This window comes from Delphinus delphis, chromosome 15 (genome assembly GCF_949987515.2).
Source record: "Delphinus delphis chromosome 15, mDelDel1.2, whole genome shotgun sequence".
NCBI classification, from domain to species: Eukaryota; Metazoa; Chordata; class Mammalia; order Artiodactyla; family Delphinidae; genus Delphinus; species Delphinus delphis.
Window position 1 is genome coordinate 31,462,570 of NC_082697.1, and position 23,023 is coordinate 31,485,592.

Sequence of the window (23,023 nt, forward strand, 5' to 3'; positions counted from 1 at the left end):
AGATGCAGATAAGTTTTTTGACAAAAATCAACACTGATTTATGATTAAAACACTCCAGAAAGTAGGCATAGAGGCAAATTTCCTGAACATATTAAAGGCCATATATGACAAACCCACAGCCAACATCGTCCTTAATGGTGAAAAACTGAAACCATTTTCACTAAGATCAGGAACAATACAAGGTTGTCCACTCTCAGCACTATTATTCAACATAATTTTGGAAGTTTTAGCCACAGCAATCAGAGAAGAAAAAGAAATAAAGGGAATCCAAATCGGAAAAGAAGAAGTAAAGCTGTCACTCTTTGCAGATGACCTGACACTCTACATAGAGAATTCTAAATATGCTACCAGAAAACTAATAGAACTAATCAATGAAGTTGGTAAATTAGCAGGATAAAAAATTAGCGCACAGAAATCTCTAACATTCCTATACACTAATGATGTGAAAGTGATCTGAAAGTGAAATTAGAAAAACACTCCCATTTACCATTGCAACAAAAAGAATAAAATATCTAGGAACAAACCTACCTAAGGAGACAAAAGGCCTGTAGGCAGAAAATTATGACACTGATGAAAGAAATTAAAGATGATACAAATAGATGGAGAGATAATCCATATTCTTGGATTGGAAGAATCAACATTGTGAAAATGACTCTACTACCCAAAGCAATCTACAGATTCAGTGCAATCCCTATCAAACTACCAATGGCATTTTTCACAGAACTAGAACAAAAAATGTCACAATTTCTATGGAAACAGAAAAGACCCCGAATAGTCAAATCAATCTTGAGAACGAAAAATGGAGCTGGAGGAATCAGGCTCCCTGACTTCAGACTATACTACAAAGCTACAGTAATCAAGAGAGTATGATACTGGCACAAAAATAGAAATATAGATCAATGGAACAGGATAGAAAGCCCAGAGATAAACCCACACACATATGGTCAACTTATCTCTCATAAAAGAGGCAAGAATATACAGTAGAGAAAAGACAGCCTCTTCAATAAGTGGTACTGGGAAAACTGGACAGTTACATGTAAAAGTATGATATTAGAACACTCCTTAACACCATTCACAAAACTAAACTCAAAATGGACTAAAGACCTAAATGTAAGGCCAGAAACTATCAAACTCTTAGAGGAAAACATAGGCAGAACACTCTATGAAGTAAATCACAGCAAGATCCTTTTTGACCCACCTCCTAAAGGAAATAAAAACAAAAGTAAGCAAATGGGACCTAATGAAACTTAAAAGCTTTTGCACAGCAAAGGAAACCATAAACAAGACGATAAGACAACCCTCAGAATGGGAGAAAATATTTGCAAATGAAGCAATTGACAAAGGATTAATCTCCAAAATTTACAAGTAGCTCATGCAGCTCAATATCAAAAAGCCAAAAACCCAATCCAAAAATGGGCAGAAGACCTAAATAGACATTTCTCCAAAGAAGATATACAGACTGCCAACAAACACATGAAAGAATGGTCAACATCACTAATCATTAGAGAATTGCAAATGAAAACTACAATGAGATATCATCTCACACCAGTCAGAATGACCATCATCAAAAAATCTAGAAATAATAAGTGCTGAAGAGGGTGTGGAGAAAAGGGAACCCTCTTGCACGTTTGGTGGGAATGTAAGTTCATACAACCACTATGGAGAACAGTAAGAAGGCTCCTTAAAAACTAAAAATAGAACTACCATATGACCCAGGAATCCTACTACTAGGCATATACCTTGAGAAAACCATAATTCAAAAAGAGTCATGTACCAAAATGTTCATTGCAGCTCTATTTACAATAGCCAGCACATGGAAGCAACCTAAGTGTCCATCATCAGATGAATGGATAAAGAAGATGTGGTACATATATGCAATGGACTATTACTCAGCCATAAAAATAAAGGAAATTCAGTTATTTGTAGTGAGGTGGATGGACATAGAGCCTGTCATACAGAGCGAAGTAAGTCAGAAAGAGAAAAACCAATAACGTATGCTAACAGTTATATACGGAATCTAAAGAAAAGAAAAAAAAAGAAATGTCATGAAGAACATACAGGCAAGTCGGGAATAAAGACACAGACCTACTAGAGAATGGACTTGAGGACACGGGGAGAGGGAAGGGTAAGCTGGGATGAAGTGAGAGAGTGGCATGGACTTATACATACTACCAAATGTAAAATAGCTAGTGGGAAGAAGCCACATAGCACAGGGTGATCAGCTCAGTACTTTTGACCATCTATAGGGGTGGGATAGGGAGTGTGGGGGGAGATGCAAGAGGGAGGAGATATGGGGATATATGTATATGTATAGCTGATTCACTTTGTTATAAAGCAGAAACTAACCATTGTAAAACAATTATACTCCAATAAAGATGTTAAAACAAAAAAAGCAATTTGATTTTAAAAATAAAGAATAAGTGGGAAAGATAGTTGGAAAGGTAGGTTAGGGTCTCCTATGCAGAGGGAATGGGAGAGAGTAGGCGAGTTAGAATGTTTGGCTGGAGAGTCTGGATTTTATATTTAGGCAATTGCACTACTTGGGAGGTATTTGAGCAAGAGAAATCCTGGTGCTTGTTTGGGATGATGTGTCTGGGTCGGGCAGAGAGAAGGGAGGGCTGAGGCATCAGTGACCAGAGTGCCATACCTACCCAAATCAATATTAGAATTTGATTGACAAGGGTCTAAAATTCCCATGTTGAGATTTAAACCACTCAATTGCTCCAGAGACTAATCCGTGTTGACTTATATTTCACCCCATCCCCAAAAAAGCAATAGGGAGAATAATATGCAAAGTCCCCAAATCTTATACTTGTACAAATTGGAAGCAGTGGGGGATAGAAAAAGGAGAGGGGTTGAGAGGAGAATATTGCAGGACTGAGCCAGGCCCAAGAAAGTGGAAGTTGCAGCTATTGGGATTTTTTCAGATGAAAGTTCCCACAAACAATGCTGGAAGACTCTGAATATCTGTAAATAGTAATTTTTATTTGAGAACCTCTCCTTCTGGAGGGTACTTGCTGACAGTTTAATCCCAGAAGATGACCTCATCTGAGCCAGTTGCCAGATCTTATCATGATCCTTCAAATAATCACACAATGGCAATGAGAGCCAACCAGGGATGACTCGTAACCAGCCCAGTTCATTGGAAATACCTGGGGCTTGTGAGCTGGCCTCTGGGGTGATTAACATTGGGGGCTTCTAAGAAATTTTGTAGTGCTGCTTATTCACAACTGAGGACCAAAAGCCATACTTCTGTTTGTGATTGGCAAAGTGGTCTCAACATATCTGTCCTTAGTCAGACAACTTCAGAAGATGCTCCCTCCCCATACTTCTAACTTCTCTCCAACTCAGACAGTTATGAGAGGTGGTCAGACTAGTTGGAGCTGGGGCTGGGGACGTTGTTCAAGATGCAGTTTATTAGATTAATTTTTGGCAGGAAGAACATAAGGTTGATCTTCACACCATGAAACTCTGGAGAACAAGGCTCTCAGGGGCCATTGCTGCTCTCCCTGATAGGAGGGCTTGAGAATCTATTACATGGGATGAACGATATGAACAGAGCCAGAATTTTATTCCTGCTTCAAGACCCCTTGAGTCACTGTATTTCCAAAGAAAGGGCTCATTTCATAAGACTCAAAGGAAGTAGGCCCTGGATTTCTAATAAGGGGAGGAAATATCATGTTCTTTTAAAATTATATTTGGTATTGTGTTGTAAGAACTGTTTATATATTAACCTCTTATAGTATATATAATTTGCAAGTATTTCCTCCCATTCAGTAGGTTTTTTTCCATTTTGTTGATGGTTTACTATACAAAACCTTTTAAGTTTAATTAGGTCCTACTTGTTTACTTTTGTTTTAGCTTCTTTGCCTGAGGATACTGATCCAAAACAATATTGCTATAGCTTATGTCAAAGAGTGTTCTACCTATGGTTTCTTCTAGGAGTTTTATGGTTTCTGGTCTTACATTTAGGTCTTTAATCCATATTGAGTTTATTTTGGCATACGGTGTGAGAAAATGTTCTAATTTCATTCTTTTACTGGTGGCTTCCCAGTTTTCCCAGAACCTCTTATTGAAGAGACTGTCTTTTCCCCATTGTATATATTCTTGCCTCCTTTGTTGTAGGTTAACTGACCATAAGTGCATGAGTTTATTTCTGGGCTCTCTATTCTGTACCACTGATCTATGTGTTTATTGTGACAGTACCATACTGTTTTGTTTCCTGTAGCTTTGTAATACAGTCTGAAGTCAGGGAGTTTGATAACTCCAATTTTGTTCTTTTTCTCAAGATTGCTTTAGCTATTGAGGGTCTTTTATGGTTCCATATAAATTTTAGAATTATTTGTTCTAACTCTATGAAAAATGTTATGGGTATTTTGATATGGATTGCATTAAATCTGTAGATTGCTTTGGGTAGTATGGGCATTTTTATTAATATTAATTTTTTCAACCCATGAACATGGGCTATCTTTCCATTTCTTTGTGTCATCTTCAATTTCCTTCATTAATATTTTGTAATTTTCCTATTTTGTAGGTGGAGTATATCACCTTCTTAGTTAAATTTACTCCTAGGTATTTTATTCTTTTTGATGAAATTTTAAATGGGATTGTTTTCTTGCTTTCTCATTCTGATATATAAACAGCTCATACAACTAAATATGAAAAAAAACAAACAACCCCATTAAAAATTGGCAAAAGACCTGAATAGACATTTTTCTACAGAAGCCATACAGATGACAAATAGGCACATGAAAAGATATTCAACATCACTAATCATCAAGGAAATGCAAATCAAAACCACAGAGATATCACCTTATAATTGTCAGAATGGCTGTTGTCAAAAAGACCACAAATAACAAATGTTGATGAAGATGTAGAGAAAAGGTAACCCTAGTACACTTTTAGTGGGAATGTAAACTGGTACAACTATTATGGAAAATAGTATGGAGGTTCCTCATAAAACCAAAAATAGACCTACCATATGATCTAGCAATTCCACTCCTGTGTATATATCCAAAGAAAATGAAAACACAAATTCAAAAAGATGCATGCACCCCAAAGTTCATAGCAGCAACAACATGATGGACCTGGAGGGTATTATGCCTAGTAAAATAAGTCAAACAGAGAAAGACAAATACTATGTGTTATCACTTATATGTGGAATCTAAAAAATAAAACAAATGAATAAATATGACAAAACAGAAACAGACTCATGGATACGGAGAACAAACTAGTGGTTACTGTGGGAAGAGGGATGCAGAAGGGGCAAGATAGGGGTACGTAATTAAAAGGTATTGATACAAACTACTATGAATAAAGTAAATAAGCTACAAGGATATATTGTACAATGCAGGGACTAGAACCAATATTTTATAATAACGTTAAATCGAGTATAATCTATAAAAATATTTAATCACTATGTTGCAACCTGAAGCTAATATAATATACTATACTGATCAACTACACTTTAATAGATACTTAATTCCCCCAAATAAATAAATAAAATTAATTGTGTTTGGTTCTTTGTAGTCTACGTAAGGGAAATGATTCCCTTTGCATCTTTCTGCCACAGGACTACATGATGTGTGTTCAGTGAAATGTATCCATCAGGGAGCCTGGAATACAGTTGGTGCTCATTAAATTCTTTCTTCCATCTGCCCCAGGTGGCCCTGAAAATTTCCATATCAGATCCAAGTTGTGTATATGTGTTTATAGTAGGGGCTGTGGTCTTAAATGTCTCCATCCAAATTGGAACCAAAAAAAAAAAAAAAAAAAAGCCCAGACTCTGTAGCAGCTTTAAAGATATTTGTGACATATTCAATTGAATCTTTTAATTTGGAAAATAATACAATTGTGAGAGGTACCCACATGTCAGCAGAGAGTGGACATGTCCAAGCATATGGGTTTCTAAAGTGAAGATTCAAAGTGAAAGTACTTCCAGAAAAAGTATAAAGGATCATATAAAGATATATTCTCCTGTTTTTGATGATTGTTAAGAGAGATATCTTTCCTGATTTATTTCTTCATTTGAAGGGATTTTCCAAAACAGTGATGCCAAAAATTGGTTCATGTGAATTATCTTTAACTAATGAACAGTTGCCTTATGCCACAAATGCACAATAAGGTATTGGTAGTGTCACGTGGTGAGAAATTCCATACAACCATTTGATAAGGGGGAACCTCATGACTTTGTGAGTTGTACAAGAATCCAAGGTGACTGTCCAGAAGACAGAAGGTGGTGTCTGTTTCTAGTTCATCATAGTTAGGGGGAGATGCCTGGTGCTATGTGGTTCATTCAAAAGCAGACGGTGGAGACTGGGTATCCAGGTCCCTCCAGTGTAGCCTCCCTGGAGTGCCAGAAGCCAGCAATGACACCTCCCAGATCTTGCTTTCAATTCTCTGTCTCTTTGTAAGAACATGTACTTAAACAGTGGGTACTGACTGTGATGCACAGTGTCCCCATATTTTTGTCTCTCTAAATCCCCAGTGTTTAAGCATGCAAGGTCATTAATTCCCAACTGCATTAATTTCCTAAGGCTTCTGTAACAGAGTATCACAAACTAGGTGGCCTAAAACAACAGAAGTTTGTTTTCTCACAGTTCTAAAGGCCAGAAGTTCACAATCAAGGTGTCAGTACTGTTAGTCTTTCTGAGGACTCTATGAGAGGATCTGTTTTATGTTCTAGTCATAGCCAGCAATCTTGGTGCTCCCTGTCTTGTAGATGCATCATTCAAATCTCTGCCTCCATATTTCTACAAACAGTCTCTTCATATGGTTGTCTTCCTTCTGTGTCTATGTCCGAATTTCCCTCTTTTTATAAGGACACCAGTCATTTTGGATTAGAAGGCTACCCTACTCTAGTATGACCTCATCATAAATTAATTACTTAACTTAACTACCTTCAATGACCCTTTTCCCAAATAAGATCACATTTTGAGGTACTGGGATTAGGACTTCATTATATCTTTTGGTGGGGGTGGGAGAAGGGACAGGGGAGAACACAATAATTCTACCCATAAAACCAACTTACTATTTCCCTCCATTGGGCTCTAAGTTTTGAAATATTTTGTTTACCAAACAAAATGTACTTAATGGTTATTCATTTTCCTGGGTGTTTTTAAAACATCAAAGTCATCCAAATAGGTTTCTTATCCCAGAAGAAGATGGCATAAATCAATTTTCCCTGGTTTACCTCTCTGAATACAACTAAATACCTTGGAAATTACTCAGTAGACAATGATAAAAGAATTCTGAAAGCTGGAAGGAAGAAGGCAGACTGGCTGGGAGCCCCCAAGACCTGAGGAACCACAATGCAGTGATTCTGCTTGGTTTTCTTTTTATCTCCCATGTATGTCCAGATTGGGTGCCAGAGAGGTACAGAACTCAGAACCACCAATAGACATAGACAACAAAACCCAAGAAAAGCCTGCTCTCTCTGGACAAGGGGTGAGGTGGGGAGCCCACAGAGAACTAGTGGACAACTAGGTCCAACTAGAACAAGTCCACAGCTGCAGCCCCTGCAGGCAGTCTAATCCACCAGAGCTCTGGTTTTCCTTGCTCTCCACTAAGGTGGCACAACACCAGATGTTCCACAGAAGTACTTTCTATCCCCACAGATGGCACCAGCTAAGATTAAGCAGGAGCCCCAGCAACACCAGAACAAAGCAGATAAAAGTAGAATTCAAAGGGCTCAGAAAACTAAACTGTCATTGATACAAATGCTCACAAAAGTAGACCAGAACTTATACACCAAACATAAACAGGGTGACTGCTCACTAAAAGAGAAGATTTAGGATCAAGAGTCTCCTAACTTAAGAATCAAAATGTCCAGGATAAAATCAAAAACGTTTACTCAGGAAAACCACAATTTGAATGAGAAAAGACAGCAAATGTTAATACTAAGATGAATCAGATACGTAATTATCTGACAAGGATTTTAAAGTAGTCACCATAAAAATGCTCTGACAATGAATTACAAATTCTCTAGAAATAAATAAAAAAAGAAAATGTCAACAAAGAATAAAAGGTATAAAGAGAAACAAATAGGAATTATAGAACTCAGAAATACAATAACCAAAATTTTAAAACTCATGGATGGGTTCAGTAGTAGAGTGGAGATGACAAGGATAGAATCAGTGAATTGAAGACAAATCAATCTAAATAATGAAGAGAAAATAGACTGGAAAAAATATTAGCAGAACCTCAGGCTTTGTGGGAGGATAACAAGATCCATCATTCATATCATTGAAGTCCCAGGACAGAAGAAAGAACATGGGACTGAAAAAGTAGTTGAAGAAATAAAAATTTCCCAAATTTGGCAAAACACATAAAATTGTAGATCCAAGAAGCTGAACAAACTCCAAATAGGATAAACCAAATAAAATTCACACCAAGGCACATCATACTCAAACTTCTGAAAACTAAAGACAAAGAAAGAAAAATCTTAGAAAGCAGGAGAGAAACAATATATTGCCTATAAGGGAACACCAATTTGAACAAGAACAGGTTTCTCATCAGAACAATGGAATCCAGAAGAAAGTGGCACATTTTTCAAGAGCTGAAAGACCTGTCAACCAAAATTCTATATATGGTGAAACTATTTTTCAGAATTAAAGTGGAAAAGAAGACATCTCAGGCAAAGAAATGAGAATCTGTTTCTAGCAGATCTACTCTTAAAGAATGGCTGATGGAAGTTCTTAAAACAGAAAAAGAAAAAGATAATAGAGGGCTAAGACTTTCAGAAAGGAAAGAAGAACTGAGGAATGGGTAAAAGTAGAAGTAAATATAAGAGACTATCCTTCATCTAATGGATTTCTTTAGTCATATTTTATGCTTGAAGCAAAAGTTATAACACTGATTTTTACAAAGATGTTAGATTATACACATCAGTGTTATAAAAGTTATAATATCTGATGTGTATACAGAGGAAATGTTTAAGACAATTACATTTTTTCAGTGTGGAAGGTAAAAGGATTTAATGGAAGTAAGAGTTCTACACTCCACACATTGTGGTAAAATGTTGACACAAGTCAGCTGTGATGACTTCCATATGTATACAATAATAACTAGAACAATCACTGAGAAAACTATACAAAGTGATATACTAAAACTATACAAAGTGATATATATATATATATATATATATATATATATATATCACAAGTCAGCTGTGATCACAAGTCAGCTGTGATGACTTCCATATGTATACAATAATAACTAGAACAATCACTGAGAAAACTATACAAAGTGATATACTAAAACTATACAAAGTGATATATATATATATATACTAAAGTATATATATATATACAAAATATATGTACTAAAACTATACAAAGTGATATATATATATATATCACAAGTCAGCTGTGATCACAAGTCAGCTGTGATGACTTCCATATGTATACAATAATAACTAGAAAAATCACTGAGAAAACTATACAAAGTGATATACTAAAACTATACAAAGTGATATATATATATATACTAAAGTGTATATATATATACAAAGTGATATATATATATACTAAAACTATACAAAGTGAGATATATATATCAAAGTGGAACTCTAAAAAGTGTTCAAATAACCCACAGGAAGGCAGGAGAAGGGTAATAAGAAACAGAAGACACAAGCAGTAAATAAATTAAACATTAATATATCAATAATTAGTTTAAATGTAAGAGGCCTAAATACATCAATTAAAAGACAGATTGGTAGACTGAATAAAAAGACATGGCCCAACTATATGCTATAAAAACTCACTTTAATCATAATGACATAGGTAAGTTGAAAGTTAAAGGGTAGAAAAACATACATCATGTAAGTGTTAATTTTTTAAAGGGAAGAGTGGCTATATTAATATCAAAGTAGACTTCAGAACAAAGAAAATTACCAGGGACAGAGAGGGACATTACATAATGATTTAAAAAAATCAATCTACTGACAAGAGACTGCAGTCCTATGTGTGTAAGCACACACACCCAGATGCACAAACAGATCTTCAAAATACCTAAAGCAAAAAATGATAGAGCTGAAAAGAAAAACTGACAAATCCACTATTATTGTTGGAGACTCTCTTCTCAGTAATTGATATAACTACTAGAGAGAAAATCCACAAAGCTATAGAAGAACTGAACAACACCCTCCACCAACAGAAACTAATTGACATTTTTATACAACACTCTACCCAGTAATACCAGAATACACATGCTTTACAAGGGACTATAGAACACTCACTAAAATAGACTACATCCTGGCTTTATAAACTAACCTTAAGTGTAAAAGAAATAAAATCAGACAGAGTACATTCTCTGATAATAAGAAAAAAGCTAGAAATCAATAGTAGAAAGTCGAAACGAAAATCTCCAAAAACCTGGATGTAAACAACATACTAAATAAGATATGGATCAAAAAGGAAATTTTTTTAAAATTTCTTTAAAAATTGAAATCTTCCTAAAGAACACTTCTTAAAGAAATATTCAAGAAAAAATGAAATTGTGTTTAATGAAATCACAATGTACCAAATTTGTGGGATGCAGGTAACAGTGCCGAGAGGGAAATTTATAGGATTAAATACTTATATAAGAAAAGAGGAAAGATCTGAAATTAATAATCTAAGTACTTGAGAGAAATGGGCTCTCAGACAAGATGGTGAAGTAGAAGGACTTGATCTCACCTCCTCTCAAGTAAACACCAAAATCACAACTAACTGCTGAACAACCATGAAAAAAAGACTGGAACCTACCAAAAAAGATATTCTACATCCAAACACAAAGAAGAAGCCACAGCAAGACAATAGGAGGGGCGCTTTCATGATATAATCAAATCAAATCCCATACCTGCCAGTTGGGTGACCCACAAACTGAAAAATAATTATATTGCAGAGGTTCTCCCAGAGGAGTGAGAGTTCTGAACCCCACATCAGGCTTCCCAGCCTGGGAGTTTGGCATCAGGATGAGGAGCCCCAGACCATTTGCCTTTGAAAACCAGCAGGGCTTGATAACAGGACTGGGGGAATCAGAAACACCACTCTTGGAGGGTGCACACAAGGTCTTGTATGCACCAGGAGACAGGGGGACAAAGCAGTGACTTCACAGGAACCTGGGCCAGACCTACCTGCTGGTTCTGGAGTGTCTCCTGGGGAGGTAGGGGAAAGCTGTGGCCCACTGCAGGGACAAAGACACTAGTGGTGGAGGCACTGGGAAATACTCATTGGCATGAGCTGTCCTGCAGGCCACCATTTTGATGCCAAGACCTGGCCCCACCCAACAGCCTGTGGGTTCCAGTGCTGGGATGCCACAGGCCTAACAACAGGGCAGGAACACAGTCCCACCGATCAGCAGATAGCTGCTTAAAGTCTTCCTGCACCCACAGCCACCTCTAAATAAACCACTTCACATGGCCTGCCCACCAGAAGGAAAAGACACAGCTCCACCTAAAAGTGGGCAGGTACTAGTCCCTCCCACCAGGAAGCCTGCACAAGCCTTTTAGACCAGCATAACCCACCAGGGGGCAGACACCAGAAGCAATAGGAACTACAATCCTACAGCCTGTGGGACCACAAACACAGAAAGTTAGACAAAATGAGACGGCAGAGGAGTATATTCCAGGCAAAGGAACAAGATAGAACCCCATTTCCATGCAAATGGAAATCAAAGGAAAGCTGAAGTAGCAATACTCATATCAAACAAAATAAACTTTAAAATAAAGACTGTTACAAGAGACAAAGAAGGACAGTAAATAATGATCAAGGGATAAATCCAAGAAGATATAACAATTGTAAATATAAATGCACCCAACATAGGAACACCTCAATAGATAAGACAAATGCTAACAGCCATAAAAGGAGAAATCAATTGTAACACAATAATAGTGTGGGACTTTAACACGGCACTTACATCAATGGACAGATCATCCAGACAGAAAATCAATAAGGAAACACACGCCTTAAATGATACATTAGACTAGATGGACTTAATTTATAGAGGATTCCATCCAAAAGCAGCAGAATACACATTCTTTTCAAGAACATGGAACATTATCCAGGATAGATCACTTGCTGGGCCACAAAGCAAACCTCGTAAATTTAAGAAAATTGAAATCATATCAAGCATTTTTTCCAACAATGATGGTATGAAATCAGAAATCAACTACAAGAAGAACACTGTAAAAAATACAAAAACATGGAGGCTAAACAATATGTTACTAAACAACCAATGGATCATTGAGGAAATCAAAAAATACCTAGAGAAATATGAAAACAAAAACACAACGATCCTCAGGAAAGAAGAAAAATCTCAAATAAATAACCTAACATTACATGTAAGGCAACTAGAGAAAGAAGAACAAACACAACACAAGGTTAGCAGAAGGAAAGAAATCATAAAAATCAGAGCAGAAATAAATGAAATAGAGATGAAGAAAACAATAGAAAAGATCAATAAAGCTAAAAGCTAGTTGCTTGAAAGGTAAATAAAACTGATGAACCTTTAGCCAGACTCAAGAGAAAAAAAAAGGGAAAGGGCTCAAATCAATAAAATTAGAAGTGAAAAAGGAGAAGTGACACCACAGAACTACAAATGATCATAAGAGAATACTAAAAGCAACTATATGCCAATAAAATGGACAACCTAGAAGAAATGGACAAATTTTGTAAGGTACAATTCTTCCAAGACTGAACCAGGAAGAAACAGAAAATATGAACAGACCAATCACAAGTACTGAAATTGAAAGTGTGATTTAAAAACTTCCAACACTTCAAGATGTCGGAGGAGTAAGACATGGAGATCACCTTCCTCCCCACAAATACATCAAAACTACATCTGCAGATGCAGAGTCTGTGGACCCGGCTGCGAGGTGGCCACCTGAGATGCTCCAGCCCGCACTGGGCCTGGCCATGGTGGCCCTCCACCCACCTCACATGATCTCCATCTCGGCTCCAGTTTTTTATACCGTGCAGAAGAAGTTCGGCCGGTGGTGGCCCCAAAGCCCAAAGTGAATCCTTTCCAGCCTGGTGACAGTGAGCCTTCCTCAGCTGCTGGGGCCCAATGTGCACAGATGGGCCGGGTGGACAAGATTCCCCCACCACCCCCAGAAGACTTTTCTTTACCGCCTCCTCCCATGCTTGGGGAGGTCAATGATGCCGAGGGCGCTCTGGGAGGTGGCTTCCCACCTCCCCCTCCCCCAATCGAGAAACCATTTCCTGCTGTGCCTTTAGAGAGGAGATCTTCCCTTCCCCACTGCCTCTGCTAGTGGAGGAGGGAGGGCCTGAAGCCCCCATACAGCTCTCACCACAGCCCAGGGAGAACAGTACTAATCTGGAGATCGGCTCTTTGTCTTCATTGCTGGATGACATGACCAACAATGACCCCATCAAAGCCTGGGTGTCATCTGGATATGTATCACCACCAGTCACCACTCCATTCATTTCCAAATCCAGTTCTAAGTCTGCAACTGGGGGCACAGCACCTCTGCCTCCCTGGAAGTCCCCTACTAGCTCCCAGGTTCAGCCTCAGAGCCAGACGCATTTCCATGTGCAGCCCCAGCCCCAGGCCAGGCCTCAGGTCCAACTCCATGTCCAGCCCCAGCTCCAGGCCCAGCCCCAGCCTGTGCCTTTGGTTAACACCCAGCCTCAAGGTCCCCATGCCCCATCTCCAGCCACCAAGTTTTCTCCAGTGACTCCCAAGTTTACTTCGGTGGCTTCCAAGTTCAGACCTGGAGCTCCAGGTCACAGCCCAATCAGAAGTTGGGGCCCCCTGAAGCTCCCTCTTCCACTGGCACAGGCTCCCCTCAGCCCCCCAGCTTCACCTATGCTCAGCAGAAGGAGAAGGCCCAAGTGCAGGAGGAGCAGCACCCAGTGCCCCCATCAGCTAAAAACCAAAACCAGGTGTGCACCTCTGGGGCCCCAGGACTTTTGACTCTGAAAGAGGTGGATGAGCTGGAGCAGCTGACCCAGCAGCTGATGTAGAACATGGAGCATTATCAGAGGCAGAACGTGGCCATCAACGAGTTCTGTGGCCGGTGTCACCAGCCCCTGGCACGTGCTCAACCTGCAGTGCATGCTCTGGGGCAGCTGTTCCACATTACCTGCTTTACCTGCCATCAGTGTGAACAGCAGCTGCAGGGACAGCAGTTCTACAGCCTGGAGGGTGCGCTGTATTGTGAGGGCTGCTATACTGACACCCTGGAGAAGTGCAACACCTGTGGGCAGCCCATCACTGACCACATGCTAAGGGCCACAAGCAAGGCCTACCACCCACAGTGCTTCACCTGTGTGGTCTGTGCCTGCCCCCTTGAGGGCACCTCCTACATAGCGGACCAGGCCAACTGGTCCCACTGTGTCCCCAACTACTACCCAGGTGCTCCATCTGCGCAGAGCCGATCATGCCCAAGCCTGGCTGAGAGGAGACCGTGTCTGTGGTTGCTCTGGACAAGAACTTCCATATGAAGTGCTACAACTGTGAGAATTGTGGGAAACCACTGTCCATTGAGGCGGATGACAACAGCTGCTCCCCTTGGCTGGCCACATGCTCTGCTGGAAATGCCACACTGCCAGATCCCGGACCTGAGTGAGGACTGGCCCCCTTTTGACTGCAAATCCATTCCCCATTAGCAGACCATCCACAATGAGACCACCCCCTCTTCACCCTCCCCACAGTTATTTTTTGATGTCTAACCCCTCCCTCCATACCAACCCCCACCTCAGTATCCCTTGTGCCCTGATTCAGGGACCCAACATGGCCTAGGGCTGCAGAGTCCCTGGCCTGAGCTTCAGTCCTCCCCAACACTGCAGGGACCACCCAACATAGTCTAGGTACCCCACCTGAGCAGGCACTAGAGTGAGTGCTGCTACTTTCACTGATGCACTGATTCTCTCAACTGGCACTCGAGCAGCCTCTTACTCTGCTTGCTGAGGGCCAGGAAACGTCCTGACCTGCTGGGAGGCTGGGCTGGGCTCACTAGCCTAGACGTTCCCAACCCCTGTGCTGTCAGGTTTTCGGTACAGCTACAAATAAAAGATGTTTTCCAGAAAAAAAAAAATACATCTACATGTGGAACAACTCCTACAGAACACTTACTGAACGCTGGAAGAAGAACTCAGACTTCCAAAAAGGAAAGAAACTCCCCACGTACCTGGGTAAGGCAAAAGGGAAAAGGAAAAACAGAGACAAAATAATAGGGACAGGACGTGCACCTCTGGGAGGGAGCTGTGAAGGAGGAAAAGTTTCCACACAATAGGAAGCCCCTTCACTGGTGGAGATGGGAGGTGGGCCGGGGGAAAGCTTCAGAGCCACAGAGGAGAGTGCAGCAACAGGGGTGCAGAGGGCAAAGCAAAGAGATTCCTGCACAGAAGATCAGTGCCAACCAGCACTCACCAGCCTGAGAGGCTTGTCTGCTCACCCGCCGGGGCGGGCGTGGCTGGGTGCTGAAGCTCCGGCATCAGAGGTCAGATCCCAGGGAGAGGACTGGGGTTGGCTCTTGAAAACAGCCTGAAGGGGCTAGTGCACCACAGCTAGCTGGGAGGGAGTCCAGGAAAAAGTCTGGACTTGCCGAAGAAGGAAGAGACTTTTTCTTCCCTCTTTGTTTCCTGGTGCGGGAGGAAAGGGTATTAAGAGTGCTGCTTAAAGGAGCTCCAGAGATGGGCGCGAGCCGCGGCTAAAAGCGCACACCCCAGAGACGGGCATAAGACACTAAGGCTGCTGCTGCTGCCACCAAGAAGCCTATGGGCGAGCACAGGTCACTATCCACACCTCCCTTCCTGGGAGCCTGTGCAGCCCGCCACTGCCAGGGTCCCGGGACCCAGGGACCCGGGACTTCCCCGGGAGAAGGCACGGCGCTCCTCAGGCTGGTGCAATGCCACGCCGGCCTCTGCCACTGCAGGCTCACCCCGCATCCGCACCCTTCCCTCCCCCCACCTGAGTGAGCCAGAGCCCCCAAATCAGTGGCTCCTTTAACCCCATCCTGTCTGAGCGAAGAACAGACGCCCTTCAGCGACCTACACGCAGAGGCGGGGCCAAATCCAAAGCTGAGCCCCTGGGAGCTGTGAGAACAAAGAAGAGAAAGGGAACTCTCTCCCAGCAGCCTCAGAAGCAGCGGATTAAATCTCCACAATCAACTTGATGTACCCTGCATCTGTGGAATACATGAATAGAAAACGAATCATCCCAAACTGAGGAGGTGGACTTTGAGAGCAAGATTTATTATTTTTTTCTCCTTTTCCTCTTTTTGTGAGTGTGTATGTGTATGCTCCTGTGTGAGATTTTGTCTGTATAGCTTTGCTTCCACCATTTGTCCTAGGGTTCTATCTGTCCGTTTTTTTTTTTGTTTTTTTTTTTTTTTAGTTTTTCTTTTCTTAATAATTATTTTTTAATTATTTTATTTTATCTTACTTTGTTTTATTTTACCATCTTTCTTTCTTTCTTTACTTCCTTCCCTCCTTCCTTCCTTCCTTCCTTCCTCCATCCCTCCCACCTTTCTTTCTTCCTTCCTTCCTTCCTTTCTTTGTTTCTTTCTTTCTTTGTTTCTTTCTTTCTTTCTTTCTTTCTTTCTTTCTTCTTTTTCCTTTTTCTTTCTTTATTTCTTTCATCTTTCTTTCTTTCTTTCTTTCTTTCTTTCTTTCTTTCTTTCTTTCTTTCTTTCTTTCTTTCTTTCTTTCTTTCTTTCTTTCTTTCTTTCTTTCTTTACTTTCTCTCCCTTTTATTCTGGCTCGTATGGATGATAGGCTCTTGGTGCTGCAGCCAGCAGTTAGTGCTGTGCCTCTGACAGTGTGCCTCAGGACACTGGTCCACAAGAGACCTCCCAGCTCCATGTAAAATCAAATGGTGAAAATCTCCCAGAGATCTCCATCTCAACACAAAAACCCAGCTTCACTCAACGACCAGCAAGCTACAGAGCAGGATACCCTTTGCCAAACAACTAGCAAGACAGGAACACAACCCCAACCATTAGCAGAGAGGCTGCCTAAAATCATAATAAGTCCACAGACACCCCAAAACACATGACCAGACATGGACCTGCCCACCAGAAAGACAGGATACAGCCTCATCCACCAGAACACAGGCACTAGTTCCCTCCACCAGGAAGCCTACACAACCCATTGAACGAATTTTAGCCACTGGAGACAGACACCAAAAACAACGGGAACTACAAACCTGCAGTCTGCAAAAAGGAGACTCCAAACACATTAAGATAAGCAAAATGAGAAGACAGAAAAACACACAGCAGATGAAGGAGCAAGATAAAAATCCAACAGACCTAACAAATGAAGAGGAAATAGGCAGTCTACCAGAAAAAGAATTCAGAATAATGATAGGAAAAATGATCCAAAATCTTGGAAATAGAATAGAGAAAATGCAAGAAACATTTAACAAGGGCCTAGAAGAACTAAAGATGAAACAAGCAATGATGAACCACACAATAAATGAAATGAAAAATACTCTAGATGGGATCAATAGCAGAATAACTGAGGAAGAAGAATGGATAAGTGACCTGGAAGATAAAATAGTGGAAATAACTTCTGCAGAACAGAATAAAAAAAAGGAATGAAAAGAACTAAGGACAGTCTCAGAGACCTCTGGGACAACATTAAACACATTAACATTCGAATTATAAGGGTTCCGGAAGAAGAAGAGAAAAAGAAATGGACTGAGAAAATATTTGAAGAGATTATAGTTGAAAACTTCCCTAATATGGGAAAGGAAATAGTTATCAAGTCCAGGAAGCACAGATAGTCCCATACAGAATAAATCCAAGGAGAAATATGCCAAGACACATATTAATCAAACTGTCGAAAATTAAATAAAAAGAAAACATATTAAAAGCAGCAAGAGAAAAACAACAAATAACACACAAGGGAATCCTCGTAAGGTTAACAGCTGATCTTTCAGCAGAAACTCTGTAAGCCAGAAGGGACTGGCAGGACGTATTTAAAGTGAAGAAGGAGAAAAATCTGCAACCAAGATTACTGTATCCAGCAAGGATCTCATTCAGATTTGATGGAGAAATTAAAACCTTTATAGACAAGCAAAAGCTAAGAGACTTCAGCACCATAAAACCAGCTTTGCAACAAATGCTAAAGGAACTTCTCTAGGCAAGAAACACAAGAGAAGGAAATGACCTATAATAACAAACCCAAAACAATTAAGAAAATGGGAATAAGAACATACATGTTGATAATTACCTTAAATGTAAATGGATTAAATTTTCCGGCCAAAAGACATAGACTGGCTGAATGGATACAAAAACAAGACCCATATATATGCTGTCTACAACAGACCCACTTCAGACCTAGGGACACATACAGACTGAAAGTGAGGGGATGGAAAAAGATATTCCACGCAAATTGAAATCAAAAGAAAACTGGAGTAGCAATTCTCATATCAGACAAAATAGACTTTAAAATAAAGGCTATTACAAGAGACAAAGAAGGACACTATGTAATGATTAAGGGATCGATCCAAGAAGAAGGCATAAAAATTGTAAATATTTATGCACCTAACATAGGAGCACCTCAATACATAAGGCAAATATTAACAGCCATAAAAGGGGAAATTGACAGTAACACAATCATAGTAGGGGACTTTAACACCCCACTTTCACCAATGGCCAGATCATCCAGAATGAAAATAAATAAGGAAACACAAGCTTTAAATGATACATTAAATAAGATGGACTTAATTAATATTTATAGGACATTCCATCCAAAAACAACAGAATACACATTCTTCTCAAGTGCCCATGGAACATTTTCCAGGATAGATCATACCTCTGGTCACAAATGAAGGCTTGGTAAATTTAAGAAAATTGAAATTGTATCAAGTATCTTTTCCAAACACAATACTATGAGACAAGATATCAATTACAGGAAAAGATGTGTAAGAAATACAAACACATGGAGGCTAAACAATACACTACTTAATAACGAAGTGATCATTGAAGAAATCAAAGAGGAAATCAAAATATACCTAGATACAAATGACAATGGAGACATTATGACCCAAAACCTATGGGATGCAGCAAAAGCAGTTCTAAGAGGGAAGTTTATAGCAATACATTCCTACCTTAAGAAACAGGAAACATCTCAAATAAACAACTTAACCTTGCACCTAACGCAATTAGAGAAAGAAGAACAAAAAACCCCAAAGTTAGGTCTTCTCTGGTGGCACAGTGGTTGAGAGTCAGCCTGCCAATGCAGGGACCACGGGTTCGTGCCCCAGCCCGGGAAGATCCCACATGCTGTGGAGTGGCTGGGCCCATGAGCCATGGCCACTGAACCTGCCCATCCAGAGCCTGTGCTCCACAATGGGAGAGGCCACAACAGTGAGAGGCCCACATACTGCAAAAAAGAAACAGACAAATAAACCCCCAAAGTTAGCAGAAGGAAAGAAATCATAAAGATCAGATGAGAAATAAATGAAAAAGAAATGAAGGAAATGATAACAAAGCTCAATAAAACTAAATGTTGGTTCTTTGAGAAGATAAACAAAATTGATAAACCATTAGCCAGATTCATCAAGAAAAAAAGGGAAAAGACTCAAATCAACAGAATTAGACATGAAAAAGGAGAAGTAACAACTGACACTGCAGAAATACAAAAGATCATGAAAGATTACTACAAGCAACTCTATGCCAGTAAAATGGACAACCTGGAAGAAATGGACAAATTCTTAGAAATGCACAATCTGCCAAGACTGAATCAGGAAGAAATAGAAAATATGAACAGACCAATCACAAGCACTGAAATTGAAACTGTGATTAAAAATCTTCCAATGAACCAAAGCCCAGGACCAAATGGCTTCACAGGCAAATTCTATCAAACATTTAGAGAAGAGCTAACACCTATCCTTCTCAAACTCTTCCAAAATATAGCAGAGGGAGGAACACTCCCAAACTCATTCTACGAGGCCACCATCACCTTGATATCAAAAACAGACAAGGTTGTCACAAAGAATGAAAAATACAGGTCAATATCACTGATGAACATTGATGCAAAAATCCTCAACAAAATACTAGCAAACAGAATCCAACAACACATTAAAAGGATCATGCAACATGATCAAGTGGGGTTTATTCCAGGAATGTAAGGATTCTTCAATATATGCAAATCAATCAACGTGATACACCATATTAAAAATTGAAGGAGAAAAACCATATGATCATCTCAATAGATGCAGAGAAAGCTTTCAACAATATTCAACACCCATTTATGATAAAAACCCTGCAGAAAGTAGGCATAGAGGGAACTTCCCTCTACTTAATAAAGGTCATATATGACAAACCCACAGCCAACATCGTCCTCAATGGTGAAAAACTGAAAGCGTTTCCTCTAAGATCAGGAGCAAGACACAGTTGCCCACTCTCACCACTCTTATTCAACATAGTTTTGGAAGTTTTAGCCAGAGCAATCAGAGAAGAAAAGGAAATAAAAGGAATCCAAATCGGAAAAGAAGAAGTAAAGCTGTCACTCTTTGCAGATGACATGATACTATACATAGAGAATCCTAAAGATGCCACCAGAAAACTACTAGAGCTAATCAACGAATTAGGTAAAGTAGCAGGATACAAAATTAATGCACAGAAATCTCTGGCATTCTTATACACTAATGATGAAAAATCAGAAAGTGAAATCAAGAAAACACTGCCATTTACCATTGCAACAAAAAGAATAAAATATCTAGGAATAAACCTACCTAAGGAGACAAAAGTCCTGTATGTTCTTGGATTGGAAGAATCAACATTGTGAAAATGACTCTACTACCCAAAGCAATCTACAGATGCAGTGCAATCCCTATCAAACTACCACTGGCATTTTTCACAAAACTAGAACAAAAAATTTCACAATTTGTATGGAAACACAAAAGATCCCGAATAGCCAAAGCAATCTTGAGAATGAAAAACGGATCTGGAGGAATCAGGCTCCCTGACTTCAGACTATACTACAAAGCTACAGTAATCAAGACAGTATGGTACTGGCACAAAAACAGAAATATAGGTCAATGGAACAGTATAGAAATCCCAGAAATAAACCCACACACCTATGGTCACCTTATCTTTGATAAAGGAGGCAAGAATGTACAGTGGAGAAAAGACAGCCTCTTCAATAAGTGGTGCTGGGAAAACTGGACAGGTACATGTAAAAGTATGAGATTAGATCACTTCCTAACACCATACAAAAAAATAAGCTCAAAATGGGTTAAAGACATAAATGTAAGCCCAGAAATTATCAAACTCTTAGAGGAAAACACAGGCAGAACACTCTATGACATAAATCACAGCAATAACCTTTTTGACCCACCTCCTAGAGAAATGAAAATAAAAACAAAAATAAACAAATGGGACCTGATGAAACTTAAAAGCTTTTGCACAGCAAAGGAAACCATAAACAAGACGATAAGACAACCCTCAGAATGGGAGAAAATATTTGCAAATGAAGCAATTGACAAAGGATTAATCTCCAAAATTTACAAGCAGCTCATACAGCTCAATTAGAAAAAAACAAACGACCCAATCCAAAAATGGGCAGAAGACCGAAATAGACATTTCTCCAAAGAAGATATACAGACTGCCAACAAACACATGAAAGAATGGTCAACATCATTAATCATTAGAGAAATGCAAATCAAAACTACAATGAGATATCACCTCACACCGGTCAGAATGGCCATCATCAAAAAATCTAAAAGGGCTTCCCTGGTGGCGCAGTGGTTGAGAGTCCGCCTGCCATTGCAGGGGACACGGGTTCGTGCCCCAGTCCGGGAGGATCCCACATGCCGCGGAGCGGCTGGGCCATGGCCACTGGGCCTGTGCATCTGGGGCCTGTGCTCCGCAACGGGAGAGGCCACAGCAGTGAGAGGCCCGCGTACCACAAAATAAATAAATAAATAAATAATTAATTAAAAAAAAAATCTAGAAACAATAAATGCTGGAGACCGCGTGGAGAAAAGGGAACACTCATGCACTGCTGGTGGGAATGTAAATTGATACAGCCACTATGGAGAACAGTATGGAGTTTCTTTAAAAAACTACATATAGAATTACCATATGACCCAGCAATCCCACTACTGGGCATATACCCTGTGTAATCCATAATTCAAAAAGAGTCATGTACCAAAATGTTCATTGCAGCTCTATTAACAATAGTCAGGAGGTGGAAACAACCTAAGTGTCCATCATTGGATGATTGGATAAAGAAGATGTGGCACACATATACAATGGAATATTACTCAGCCATAAAAAGAAACGAAATTGAGATATTTTTAATGAGGTGGATAGACCTAGAGTCTGTCATACAAGGTGAAGTAAGTCAGAGAGCGAAATACAAATACCGTATGCTAACACATATATATGGAATTTAGGGGGAAAAAATGTCATGAAGAACCTAAGGGTAAGACAGGAATAAAGACACAGACCTCCTAGAGAATGGACTTGAGGATATGGGGAGGAGGAAGGGTAAGCCGTGACAAAGCGAGAGAGTGGCATGGACATATATACACTACCAAATGTAAAATAGATAGCTAGTGGGAAGCAGCCGTATGGCACTTGGAGATCAGCTCAGTGCTTTGTGACCACCTAGAGGGGTGGGATAGGGAGGGTGGGAGGGAGGGAGATGCAAGATGGAAGAGATATGGGAACATATGTATATGTATAACTGATTCACTTTGTTATAAAGCAGAAACTAACACCATTGTAAAGCAATTATACTCCAATAAAGATGAGAAAAAAAAAAGGCATAGACTGGCTAAATGGATACAAAAAAAAAAAGACCCTTATATACCAGAGACCACTTCAGATCTAGGGACACATACAGACTGAAAGTGAGTGGATGGAAAAAGATATTCCATGCAAATGGAAATCAAAAGAAAGGTGGAGTAGCAATTCTCATATCAGACAAAATAGACTTTAAAATAAAGACTATTACAAGAGACAAAGAAGGACACTACATAATGATAAAGGGATCAGCCCAAGAAGAAGATATAGCAATTGTAAGTATTTATGCACCCTACATAGGAGCACCTCAGTACATAA

General features: G+C 39.8%; 1 pseudogene; it reads left to right on the top strand.

Annotated features, from left to right (window-relative positions):
- The first annotated feature begins 12,929 nt into the window (after positions 1-12,929).
- On the top strand, positions 12,930-14,568 carry LOC132438623 (zyxin pseudogene; annotated as a pseudogene).
- Positions 14,569-23,023: the final 8,455 nt, after the last annotated feature.